Source organism: Sinocyclocheilus rhinocerous, unplaced genomic scaffold, assembly GCF_001515625.1.
Source record: "Sinocyclocheilus rhinocerous isolate Xijiao unplaced genomic scaffold, SAMN03320098_v1.1 scaffold125, whole genome shotgun sequence".
NCBI classification, from domain to species: Eukaryota; Metazoa; Chordata; class Actinopteri; order Cypriniformes; family Cyprinidae; genus Sinocyclocheilus; species Sinocyclocheilus rhinocerous.
In genome coordinates, this window is record NW_015660494.1 from 19,908 (window position 1) to 30,705 (window position 10,798).

At 37.4% G+C, this 10,798-nt stretch overlaps 1 pseudogene; it reads right to left on the reverse strand.

The window, feature by feature from the left end:
• LOC107724998 (uncharacterized) overlaps nt 1-9,065 on the reverse strand; it is a 23,924-nt pseudogene extending 14,859 nt beyond the window's left edge.
• Between the last annotated feature and the right edge of the window lie 1,733 nt (nt 9,066-10,798).

Consider the following 10,798-nt stretch of genomic DNA (forward strand, 5'->3'; position numbering starts at 1 on the left):
CGCAAATGGCGTACTTGTCGGAGTTTGCATTACGGCGGCGGCTCTCCTGCTTCCTTCCTGGGTTTCGGCACCAGTGTAACAAAGTCAATGACTTGAGAAGGAAGAGGACGGGGTCGGCTTGACTGCTGCTGGTAATTTTATTCGGCTTCAAACAAATAAACAGAACGTCGCGCTACCAGCGCTCAATATAGCACAATTGCATATGCAAAATCACAGGGCTCTCCAGAGCAGGCACAGTCTCCACACCAGTCAGCAGTCGGTCTCTCTCTCCCTGCCAGCTCATTCCCGGGCCTCTTTATGCGGTCTCTCCACGCCAATTACTGGAACAAGACACAGGTGTTTGGCATTTGCATTTGACCCACTTACTCACCGCTCGTCTCCCAACTCTCTCTCCCGCTGCAGACCTCGCTGAACCATGCCCCCCTCGCCACACAGTCATTTGAAGCATTTGCTTAGATAACTGTAAACTGTTTGGGATCTGAAAGAAATCAGAAATGGCAGCATATGAAACTATAAACATCTTAGCTTGTGCACTAATTGAGCTTATGCTTGAAATTTGTAGTCGAGTATTATGAAAATTACTGGCTCTTACAACAAATTGCTTTTAATTTTCCTCATAAGTTGCTTTCAGTAAAAAACATCTGTGAAATGAACAAATCTGAATAATGAATTTGCTTTCTATGAGTATAACTTCAGTTCTTTTAAGCTATTTAAAATGAGAATACAGTTTTCCATAGACCACTTATTGACCACTTATTAATTTATTTACGGGGTAATAGGCTTTACAGTAAATAGTCAAGATATTGTGAATTTGTTTTTTATAAACCCTTTGTGTAAACTCTTTTTTTTTTTTACAAACATCTCAACATTTAACAGTTAAAGAGGAATCAAACTGAGAGATACTAAGAATTAGATTATTATTTTTGAAGACCACTTTAAAAATTAAGATTTTTTTGTTAAAATAGTTACACAGATTAAAATCACTCTGAGAGAAATCACTCAATAATGAATAACATGAATTGTAAAAAAAAACTTGATTGATAATAATAGACTGGATTAAACTGAAATGGCTGTAAAGCAGCTGAAGCCAAATGAAACTCTGTGCCGTCAGATAAACTCTGGACGCTCTACAAATCTCAAACTCTAGACATCAGAACGGGTTCGGCAGAGCCATGCTGTTGTTCACAGGAATCACCGCAGCTCATTTCTGAAGACATGAAAGACATTGTGTTCATTCTTACAGCTGAGAATCGAGCTGTTGCTGAAGCGAATGCTGCTAGTGTAGCTGTTCTGATTGCTGTTAGCGAGGAACCTTGTGACAGGAGAAGAATGACATGAAACACCATTATTAGATCATTCCTGATCACTGAGAGAAACTGTATTTCACTGGGATCAAGAGGAAGCGAATGAGATTCTGTTGTTCTGAATTCATCAGCTTAGTCTCGAATCATCTCTCCAGAGCTTCAAGAATAAAGCTTCATCCTTCACCAGCAGGTCTGAGCGCCGCAGCAGAGCGTCCATCATGTGAAAGAGATGCTGCTCCACACTGGAGATCTTTTGAGAAACTCAGCGTTCAGGAGAGACACTGAAGGATGTTCTCCTGCAGAACAAGCTCACGTGTGTCGACGCCGTACTCCTACATCTATACCTGCATCTGGAAGTGTTGTCTTCAGGAATGAGTGAAGATCCTGCTGACATCCTCCAGAAGCTTCTTCAGACCAAAGATAAACACCAGCTGATGGAGACATTGAGCCGATGTGATGGAAACATCAATCTGGCGAGTATAGAAACACCTGAGCAGAATCAGTTCAGATACTGTGTCTAACATTCATATAGAGTCAGCAGAATCCTGATTTTAGTTCAAAGTGAAGTGACTTCAGAAAGTGAGCTGAGAAAAGCAGAGACACGAGGACACACGTCTGGCTGACGTCCACACTGAGCTTTCTGGACTCGTTTCTTATGTTTTATATTTCTTACGTCTATGCAAACGTGTCTTTATGTATCGAGACAAAAGGAGGTCAATCACTGTCTGTCAGTTTATAGTGATCGTGTAGATTTTGCAAAGACACTGATGAATGGTGCACCACAAACAGCTTTTGGTTTTATTTCTCATCAAAAACAAAACAACTGTAAGCAAATAGTGTTAAACCATATCTAAAGAAATTCTAAATTGAATCCATTTTAATTTTAATCTAAATTTAATTTCAGTCGGCTCGGCTTCGGAAGATGCACAGCTTCAAGGTGACTTTGTTTCCATATGTGTATGTCTGTGAAAAACACATCGTCACCCTGTTTACGAAAGTCCTAACCATATGCAGCGTTATTATTATTATTTCTTGATCTCTCATGGTTTCTCCTGATCTAGATATAAACAATAGCTGGAAACTGGAGAAAGTAGAAAGAAAATAATAACACATGGCCTCCGTGCTTTTCTGATTGGATAGTTAAAAACGCCCAGTAATTGGGAAACAGCTCTTGAGCTCAACGGCTGCGTCTGAAATCTGGAAACAATGCTTTCGGAGGATTCTAATGATGGGAATTCTGGCTCTTTTTCAGGGATCCGGATCATTTGGCTCAGCTCAGCAAAAAGAACCGGCTCTTTCGGCTCCCAAACGACTCTTTATTTAGTACCCCCTCTGGCTTTTACAATTCAGCCAAATTTGTCAATGTTTTGACCTATGCCTGGTATGTGTGCACAAACATAATTAAATTATTCAAAGAAATTAAACTAAACCATTAAAAAATAAAAAATGTAAACTATAAAATGCCACATAATATTCAGTTTTGTTAAATCACACAATATAAAAAGACTGTGAATCAATTTTTGTGTTTAAGATTATCTGTGTAATGGGTATTTAAAATAAAAAAAAAATAGGTGTGGTGTAAATATGGTTAAATAATGGCTTTTGGTGTATCAGCCACATGTGGGCCACATAAGGGCCATCAGCCCCTCACAGAACTCAGACATACAAGAATAACAGAAGGTTCATATATCAGCCACATCTTTTTTTTATGATTTTGCTTACTTCAGGTTGGGTTGTGGCACTGTTCTGGTTTAGTTCTTGCTAAAAGGGTGTGGACCAGTTCTGGGTCGGCAAACACGTACTAATCTGGGCCACACTTTAGCTGTTAGGGTTTGGGCCAGATCCGAACCAAAGGAAATTTGCTGACTGGGACGCGTTTGGGACAGAATAAGGTCCTTCTTCGTGATCGCTATAATTAGTGCAGTATTGTTCATTACTGACATTTAATGAATTCATAAATGTTAAGTGCTTGAATCAGTATGATTATTTTGTGTATGGTTAAGTTCTTGCTGCATGACTCATCACAGTTTCAGAGTTCTGTGTGATAATTATAACTGCTTATTAAAACCAAAGCTGACCTCACTGTATTCTGTTTGCACCTATATCTTTATTTGTGCATCTTTGAAGGACATGATTGTTAGTTAATAAGTGTGGATGTTGTTTATCTAGGATGCACTTCAACGATGTATTTGGAATGTGCATCTTTTCCTTATTTTTAATTCATCATTAAATGTATATTGATAAGAAATGTGATTTATATGCAAAGTGTGTAGGCTAATTTAATTCAGTGATGTTCTACAGTGCTGTAATCTTTTGTATTTTCTACATTTCTTTGTGGAAAACACACACACACACACAGACATAGACACAGACACAGACACAGACACACACACACACACAGAGGTTTGTTTTTATGGTTTATGAGGACTCTCCATAGGCGTAATGGTTTTTATACTGTACAAACCGTATATTCTATTGCCCTACACCAACCCTACACTCTTAAAAATAAAGGTGTTTCAAAAGGTTCTTCAATCAATGCCATAGAAGAACCATTTTTGGTTCCACAAAGAACCATTCAGTCAAAGGTTCTTTAAAGAACCATCTCTTTCTTACCTTTTTGTAATCTGAAGAACGTTCTTTCACCACAAAGAACCTTTTGTGAAACCGAAAGGTTCTTCAGATGTTAAAGGTTCTTTATGGAACCATTTAGACAAAAAGGTTCTTCTATGGCATCGTGAAGCACCTTTATTTTTAAGAGTGTACCCCTAAACCTACCCCTTACAGGAAACTTTCTGCATTTTTAGATTTTCAAAAAAACTCATTCTGAATTATTTATAAGCCTTTTGAATTACGGGGACACTGAAAATGTCCTCATAAATCACCTTCTCGTTGTAATACCTATGTCATACCCATGTTATTATACAAATTTGTGTCCTCATAAACCACATAAACATGCACACACAGACAGACAGACAGACACACACACACACACACACACACACAGAGACAGACAGACACACACACACACACACACACACATACATAAACACTCTTTTCAAACATCCCAAGCTTGTAAGGCACATGATAACCTATCAGTCACAGCATATCCTTCATCACTACTAAAAATTACAATTAATATATAATTTTATTTCAAATAAAAGGAAAATAAAGTGAGTTGAATCCAAGCAGCTCTAAAAGATTTTAGAATAGTTCTCTGCATCCTTCTGAAGTGTTTGCGGTGTTGCTTTGACCATTTAAACATGTTAATTACACAAACAAATGTTTAGCGTACTGTCTCTGGGGAAAAAACAATCAACAAATTGATAAGACTTTATTTATGTATTGTAGACGTTATTAAAGGGGAAGCAAAATTTGCTGATCTAAAAGATTTTTAGTTCTCTGCATCCTTCTGAAGTGTTTGCGGTGTTGCTTTGACCATTTAAACATGTTAATTACACAAACAAATGTTTAGCGTACTGTCTCTGGGGAAAAAACAATCAACAAATTGATAAGACTTTATTTATGTATTGTAGACGTTATTAAAGGGGAAGCAAAATTTGCTGAAATATAATATGATCAGATGCGCAGTCAAAGTTGCGTTCGTTACTATAGCAACAGTAGATCAAACAATCAAACACTTTGGTTATGTCGAAATCACGAGAAAACAAGAAAGAAAAATATTAATAATCCATGGCCTCTTAGGCCTTCCGTAGGTTTGAGATCAGTGAGGGGAATTTATGGGAATCTCAAGTGTTGCTGCTGTGTGCTTTCATTACCTTAATTTCTCCTTTGACATTTATCTTGGGCAGATTGTATTTACTTGTTAAAACTGAAATATATAGAACAGATACTTCTAAACACTTTATTGTCCCTGTAATAAATAATGAACATGAGAAATTTCAAATCTATACATAAATGTGAATACAGATCAATATTAATGAAGTTTGACACAGGAAACATTACATATTGCTGGTGCTCTTTATTTTTAAAAGTTTTATGATCAATGTTAGTTTCTGTAGAAAAACCTGTAAAATGTTAATGATCTAATTACCCTACTTTATTGCAATTAATGTAGTTATTAGTAAACCAAACTATATTAAGATTAATATGGACATGTTAGGCTATGGTGTTGTAGGAATGTTATTTACCTGTGTGTCATTAGTGTTTTCTTTCAGTCAAACACTTTCATAGACTTTTGTCATCCTGACTTAAATAAACTGTTTCTAAACACTCAGAATAAAGTGAGATGATCTGCTGATGATCCTGAATGTCTTGTTGAATGAGTGTTGATCTGAGGCTCATCAATATTAACAGAGCTGCTGAAAACACTCTTTATTTCATCTCAACAGTTCTCGTTTATTATGCTGATGTCTTCAGATCTCTTGTATATTGCCACTTAAAGCTCATTTCATTGGTGTTAACAGACTGATGGTATTTGTTTTCATTTTTATTTTGTATTTCATTTTTTATGTTTTTAACTGTTTTTATTACAATTATATTTGGGGGGGGGGTGGCCCGGCCCACATGTGGCCCACATGTGGCTGATACACAAAAAAAAACACAAATAGTGGCAATTATCTGCACCTCAGTATTGTAGTACATTATAAAATAGTATGCATTAATAACGTATTGAGTGTAAATTAGATTTAATTCAAATTATTAAATGGATGCCAACTTGTTGGGACAATAAAGCCCTCCCTACACCTACCCTAACCCTACCCAACACTTTATTTTCAACTTTTCGATTATTTCCTTCATTTTTATTGAAAATAAATGCCTTTCCGATGGGATATGAGATCTGAAAAGGGAGAAAAAAGTTTGGCAAAAGGCGGGTTCGAACTCTGGTCGATTGCGTCAAAATGATATATATATATATAATTATTTTTCTCCTCCTCCTTTATTATTATTATTAGTAGTAGTAGTATTGTTGTTGTTGTTGTTGTGGATTTTTTTTAATAAACATTAAAAAACAACTGTGCTTTTGTCAGTAGTCTTTACTTTGCCAGTTTCATGAAACTTTGTTTGATTCTGTGTCTTTTGGATGCATTTTTACAGTTTATAGCACGTCTAAGTCATCCATTAAAGATGTTCAATGCATTTCTTGTGTGCGTGTCTGCCTGCTGCTGCCTGGCTTGAAGTCAGAATTAGCTTTATTGCAAAGTATGTTTAATAAATTGTGTTTTGTATTTGTGCTGCCTTTTACAGTTCACATTCTAAATAAAGCAGAACACACACACACACACACACACACACACACACTAATCATGGTGACACCCCGTACCACCTTCCCTACTCATACAAGTACACAAAATGTATTAAGACTCAAGTGTCATGTTTATTGATGTCCTGACTGTTATTCCGAATCAGAATCAAGAGCTTTATTGCCAAGTGCGTTTACACACACGAGGAATTTGTCTTGGTTTAGGAGCTTCCAGTACAGAAACTATTAACATAGTGCAGACATACATATAATCAAGGTAATAAAAACACTGATAATAGAGAGAATACACACTAAATTATAAATAACAATAGTAACAAAAATATAGAGAAAAAGAAAATGCCCATAGACAGAACTGTGAATGTGCATATGTGCTATTTACAGATGAAGGTTTGATGACTTATTTACAGAGATAACAGTCAGTGTTATCTATGCAGAAAAAAGTACTGTGACATGTGAATTGTAGCTATGCTGTCATGTTTTTCATAATGTAGTATAGTATATCTAGCAAACCCTCAACACCTGTGTTCAAAACCTTAAACCTAACCATACAATATAAAAAAATAAAGTGTTGGTAGCATAATCTGATAGGTGGCATTATTTGTTAGAACACCGGCAACAATGTCTCCTAAGCAATGCTGGTGTTCTGCGTTTGGATGTAAGACTGAACATAAAAGTCTTCATTTTCTCCCAACATCTGAGCCACTGAAGACGCAGTGGTTTATTTTTATATTTGAAGGTAATGCGCCTCAAAATGTACCTAAATTCGTTTGTCTGCGCAAATCATTTCACTACAAACTGCTTTGTTAATGAGGGGCAATGCAAGGCAGGCTTTGCTAAAAAGTTGTTAATCAAGGATGGATCTGTACCAACTGTTCGTGATCCAGCTTCACCTCCAGAAGAAGTAACTTAAGTGTCACACTGTTTATTTTGTATGAGTTTTGAGTAAATCGCCATTTCAGTCGATGTGCCTGTTAGCCAGTTCCACAACAAATACGGCTAAAGCTATTGTTGTCTTAGAGACCAAATGTCTGTCGACTACTTTTAACTGTGTTTATATACTGTATAACCACACGTTTGTAAAGAACAGAGTAAAAGGTGATTGTCTTGAAAAACTGTATATGTTATCTGTAAAGACAAGACATTAGAAACACTAAATGCAGCATACATTCTCTGGTTCTGTAGGCATCCTCTCACATTTGCCAAATGAGCACCGGTGTTCTAACAAATAATGCCACCGATCAGATTATGCTACCAACACTCTATTTTTAATATTGTAAGGTTAGGTTTAGGGTTGGGGTACAAGTTAATAAAGCCTCAAACCACATTAATATCATGCTGGAAGCAGCTGATATCTGATAGGTAGCATTTTTCACTGTTGAATTATGCCACCTACTGTTTTAATGGGAGGTAGCAAAATCTGACAGCGTAGCGCAAATTGTCAGAACAACGTTAAGGAAAAAACGGAGGACAGCGTACACAACTCGCTGAGGGTGGAAACTACGGTAATGCAGGACTGTCAGTCAGCAGCCGTGGCCGGGGCCTAAACAATGTGATGTCACATAGATTTGAGAATCGAAACGGCATGCCTAATGAAATTGGTTTGGTTTAATGGGGATTAAAATATAAGAAGTGGGTGGATTTTTATCACACTGCCAACACATACAGTATGTCCAAACACCATGCAAAAGTGGATTTTGCATAATAGGTGCCCTTTAAAAGTTTAACGGTACTTTTTCAGTTCATTTAAAACACGTCTACTTTCCTTCAGAAAAAGAGAACTTGGGTAATACAAATACATTAAGAAAATTAACATAAACTGGAGATGTACTTTGACAATTTTGGATGATGTTTCTTTGTCGTGTCACTCGTTGCAGCTGATAGGACAGATTTAAACTGAAGAAATGGCTTTATTGTGTCACGTTTGCTGTCGCACTGCTGGATCTGAAGATAATCTAGTTACTGTGATCATGACTGTAGACTAGATAACTGATCAAACTCTGACTCTGGTTTATCCCCAGATTGAATCCTTTCATGTGATTCCAGAGCTTCTGACAGATTGAATCTTGTTGCAGTGTGAACAATTGTATGTTTTTTTTTTTTTATCTTTACAGTGAATTTTCTGGTGCTCTTTCAGTTCATGATCTGAATCAGGAAATGACTTCCTTATATTAGAAATGAGTCTTCTCCTTTGTGTGAACCTTCAGGTGTTTCTTCAGGACTGAAGCCCAACGGAAATGTCTACCACACTGATCACAGTTAAATGGCCTTTCTTCAGAATGAGTAGGCAGATGTGTTTTCAGAGCAGAAGCCTGAGTGAAACTCTTCCCGCATTGATCACAGCTGTAAGGTCTCTCTCCAGTGTGGATCCTCATGTGATCCTTGAGGTTTCGTTTACTTGGGAAACTATTCCCACACTGATCACAGGTGAAGGGTCTTTCTCCAGTGTGGATCCTCATGTGTCTCTTAAAATTTCCTTTATCTGTGAAACTCTTCCCGCATTGATCACAGCTGTAAGGTCTCTCTCCGGTGTGGATCCTCATGTGATTCTTAGGGGTTAAGGGTGTTTTTACACTGAGGGCAGGTGACAGATTTTTTGGCTTCTGTTTTTCCTTTCTTGTTCACATCCATCAGGTCTAAAAGAAACAATAAATCATGTGAGATTTCAAATGAGAGACAAACGTGAAATGAAAAGTGATGAAAACCAAGATCAGTGATGAGTCAATAGTCATTTTATTCCCATCAAATCTGGTCGACAACTGCTGTGCACGATTATGATCTATTTTAAAGTTATGAAGATGATTTGTGTTATAAATCACTAGTTTGGTCATGAAACTCTAGATGGCGCAGGCTTGACATGTAATTCTTAATCAATCACATCGTTTCCTACACGGCACAAGCTGATTAGCGGCTGCTGTTTCTGCAGCCAATGGGCTTGCTTGTTCAATATTTAAATAGTTTGGTTCAGTGTTTTGTCAAAGAATTCAGTTGAAATATTCTCTGAGGTAAACTAGCATTGCTTATAGTGGGTGGATGTTCCAGCCCAGTGTGAAAGTCTCATAAGAATCAACTGTTTCTATTCTAAATCTTTATGCACCAAACATTTGGGTTTCACCTGCACTTTAGGCTTTTTCTGTGTAAAATTTATATCAAATGTCAAAATCAGAAAAGTTCTAGAAGAAAAATATCCATTGACTTTTTTTGTTTTTATTCTCGACCTGAAACATTGTAAATCTCGTGAGCATCAGCATGTTCTTCAGCTTGATGATTGAGGAATCAGGAATACACACCAACCTGTTTGTTCTTCACTATCATGATGTTTCATTCTGCAGGTTCTGGATCTCTCGTCTCCTCTCTGTCCTCTCCTTCCAGATGTTTTCTGGTAGTTCTATTTTAAGTTTTATTTTCAACAGACATGATGCAAGATCAACCAATAAAATGTCATGTCGCTCATTGCGGCTGCTAGGAAACTAACACAGAAGAGCCTTTACTGCTCAGCACATAAAGATGGACTACTTACAGTAGTTACAGGGTTTTCTTGTATTTCCTTATGGACTGACTCTACAGACCAATGCATTCCTGACCTGCGGGTGTCGCTGTTGGACAGTGTTATTCCTGCTTCCTGTTTGCAGTGCTGCTGGTTTGTGATTGTAGCTTCGTGTAGCTTTGTTTTTCTGTAAAATCTCTATTACTCTCTGTTGTTTAAAGTGATAAATATAACTTAATTCCCACCATATTTCTGATATTATCTATCAACCTAATCTGATTAATCTGATCGTTCGCTTTTATTCTAAAACCGCGAGTGCAGCAGGTTAGCATTCGTTAGCTTGTCATTAGCGTTTCCATTCGTGCCTATTGCTTTTTTCTCTTTCTTTTTTTCTCTATCGCTCCGTTTTTTTTTTTTTTTCACAAGTTCATCAAACAACTGTGGTAAGTAAGAATCATTCATCAATCACGGTGAGTAATGGCTTTTTCTCCTGCTATTGTTGTTTGCACCGCTTGCCACATGTATAGTTTAGCTCTCTCTGTCAGCAGCGAGGGATTCACATGTGATAAATGCAGGGAAATAGTTAGGCTGACAGAGAAGATTTCAGAATTAGAGACACGCATCCAAACTTTAATTGAGGACAGTAAGAATGTGAGGGCTCTAGATACGGCTTTGGATGCGACTAGCTCAGGGAGTCCTGTACATTGTTCGGTTCCGGTAACAGAGCCTCCGCAGCAGGGCAACTGGGTGACTATGAGGCGGCATAGTCGCGGGTCAAAACACAGCTCT